This window comes from Limulus polyphemus, unplaced genomic scaffold (genome assembly GCF_000517525.1).
Source record: "Limulus polyphemus unplaced genomic scaffold, Limulus_polyphemus-2.1.2 Scaffold4136, whole genome shotgun sequence".
Lineage (NCBI taxonomy): Eukaryota > Metazoa > Arthropoda > Merostomata > Xiphosura > Limulidae > Limulus > Limulus polyphemus.
The window spans coordinates 70,086-73,009 of NW_013669746.1; the positions used below are offsets into that span (position 1 = coordinate 70,086).

Sequence of the window (2,924 nt, forward strand, 5' to 3'; positions counted from 1 at the left end):
TTTCGCGCAAAGCTACACGAGGGCTATCTGCGCTAGCCGTCCCTAATTTAGCAGTGTAAGACTAGAGGGAAGGGAGCTAGTCATCACCACCCACCGCCAACTCTTGGGCTACTTATTTATCAACGAATAGTGGGATTGACCGTCACATTATAACGCTCCCACGGCTGAAAGGGCGAGAATGTTTGGTGGGACAGGGATTCGAACCCGCGACCCGCAGATTGCGAGTCGAGCGCCTTATCCACCTGGCCATGCCGGGCCACCTCTGTTACCTAAAATGTTTAAACAACAACTCCGAAAGAAAGTCGAAATCCAAAAAACAAACAAACTAACCAATTCACAAAACCTCGTTAGTGTCGCCTGGTTAAAGCAACAATGGAATTTGATATTGTTTCGTTTTAGTGCTGTTACATATTTTATTGTTCCGTTCTGTTAAAAACATATTCATAAAATTTGTATCTTTACAGATACATTTATTCAGTACGGTATAGCATACGTTGAAAATTTTTAAAGAATGCTTCTTGAAAATGATAGAAATTGTTATTATTTCAGCAGTCGTGTTGTAGAGTAACCTCTAACAATATATACGACACACATAACAGTGAGATTAAAAGGAAATATTTTACTTGTTCTTTGGAAAAAAAGAAACATATAATATACATGTGCATGAAAACAGTGTCGCATTAAGGCACTGGTGGGCCCTGGGCGAAGTATAAACTAGCGGGCCCCCTTGCTTTTAAGAAAATACTAAACAGTTTGATAAACTAAATTAGTTATAAAAAATTACGAAAATAAAAAAAAGAAAATATATTAAAACTAGCTTATTTTCATATTTATTACTATACTCGCAATGCGCGGTGGGCCATGGGTAACTGGCCCTTTTACCCATTGGATAAAACGGTCCCGTAAGAAAACGTTTAGAATCCCACCATTCGTTAGTAAAAGAGTACCCCAAGAGTTGGCGGTTGGTGGTGATGACTAGCTGCCTTCCCTTTAGTCTTACACTGCTAAATTAGGGACGGCTAGCGCAGATAGGCCTCGTGTAGATTTGCGCGAAATTCAAAAACAAACAAACTTGTCACGCTATAAATGTATATGTTAATTATATTGACAACTCTTACTCAACTGTTTGACGTTGCAAAATAAAATTATATCTCTATTGGGGCTTTAAGTTGAGGCGTAGTTATATAATTGCAACTTACTAACAAAGCCTTAATAAATTGTATTTATGTGATATGATAACAGAAAAGTGACATAAAATTAAGAGACAACTAGATTGAATTTCTCCTTTCTTAATTTCTTATCATTATTGAAAACAACTGCAGAAAACGTTTTTCGATAAAGCTTGCAAAATTTAGGTACTTTGAACTTGTTTTCCTGATACTGAAATCTTATATAAACATTTTTTTTAGATCGAAGGCTTCAGATTTAAGTCATTTAAATAGCAGTAATAATAGCGAAATCATCATTTAAGTTCAGTCGGTGGCAAAACGATTGACCCACAATGTGTACAAAAAAAAAAGAAAAGAAAAAAAGAGACGGAAGTGATGTCACACAGTGCTCATCGCATACAAACTACACAAGAAGAAGAAAAGAAAAAACTAACATAGCACTACATGGTAAACATTCATATTCTTTAGTGCTTATTTGTGCTATCATCTTAAAGGTTCATAAAAAAATATTCACGAGGCCCCAGCAACAGTATGTCATCGTGCTTGAGGGTTATCATACCAAATTGTTATTTCGCTCTCGGATTCTAGCTGGGCGTCAGCAAACGAACGTAAACACTTGATTGACTGGTAAATTCTCTATATAAAGGCTCAAAGAAAGTTGTGGTGACCAATACATCTCGCAGAAGGAAGAGGAGAAGAGAGGTAGAAAGAGAGAGGGATAGAGGGGGAAGAGTCCAGAATTCAACTTTCAGTGAATGTCTGCCTGATTTGGTTGAAGAGACCAACTGGTAAGAGGTAATGGCTGGTTTAAATACTATTTGGCTAAAAAATATATATTAATGTCAAAATGATATAATTTCAACATGGGGGATTAAATTTTACGATTGTTCAAAAAGGACTTTTAATAAATTGCTCTATTTATTTCACATACAAATTTAATCAAACCTGGGGTAAATAAAGTTTTCTCAGTATTCGAATAGGCCTAGAGTTTACGAATAATCATATCGACTGCAAATGTATTTTTCCACATTCTTCTCAATTTGTCAATTGTGGATTCACAATTAGGGGCGTACAAGACAAATTCTGGTATTGAACGAAGGGCCTCTTAGACGGTGACTTATGGGAGACAGGAGATGGAACTGAGATGTAGGAAAAAATTCATCTGCTATTGACGTGATTTTCATCACAAATTTTAGGCCTATTAGTTTCTAATGCTTTCATCGTGTAAACTGTAACTTTTTCGTGATATTGTTACGGTTTTGGTAAATTGCTCTAAAAATCACACAATCATATTCTACTTTTTGTGTGTTGCAATATTTGCTTTTTATTAACTGAAATGTTGATAAAACTTTATGGTTTTTAAAGTTTTAGTTCTTCATTTCCGATAAAGATATAAAACAAATCTTAGTGAATCATATCAAAATCTCGTTTTTATATACTCGTTTCTGATTTAAAAAATAAACAAACAAACCAATCGAACCTTATAATATTACCTTAGAAAAATGCTTTAAGGACTGTTCTATTGGATATGTCTTGTAACTACTTTACAAAGATAACGTACATCAGAATAGCTAGTTTTACAAAACAACAACAACTGTGGAGTGGAGTTTCGAGTATGGTAGTAGTGTGAGAGAAATTAATGTAACGTCTATGTGTATTAAAATGTTTTGTATTGTGACCTCATAATTTTAATTTGTTTGTTTGTTTGTAATTAAGCACAAAGCTACACAATGGGCTATCTGTGCTCTGCCCACC

General features: G+C 35.0%; 1 protein-coding gene across 2 annotated transcripts in view; it reads left to right on the top strand.

The window, feature by feature from the left end:
* The first annotated feature begins 1,828 nt into the window (after positions 1–1,828).
* The window catches only part of LOC106470647 (glucose-6-phosphatase-like), a 7,229-nt gene continuing 6,133 nt past the window's right edge, over positions 1,829–2,924 (top strand). Inside the window, exon 1 of one of the 2 annotated variants that reach the window (XM_022399277.1) lies at positions 1,829–1,966. The gene's annotated coding sequence lies outside the window, so the exon portion shown is untranslated. The remainder of the gene's footprint in view (positions 1,967–2,924) is intronic. The other variant, XM_022399278.1, reaches the window with a different exon arrangement.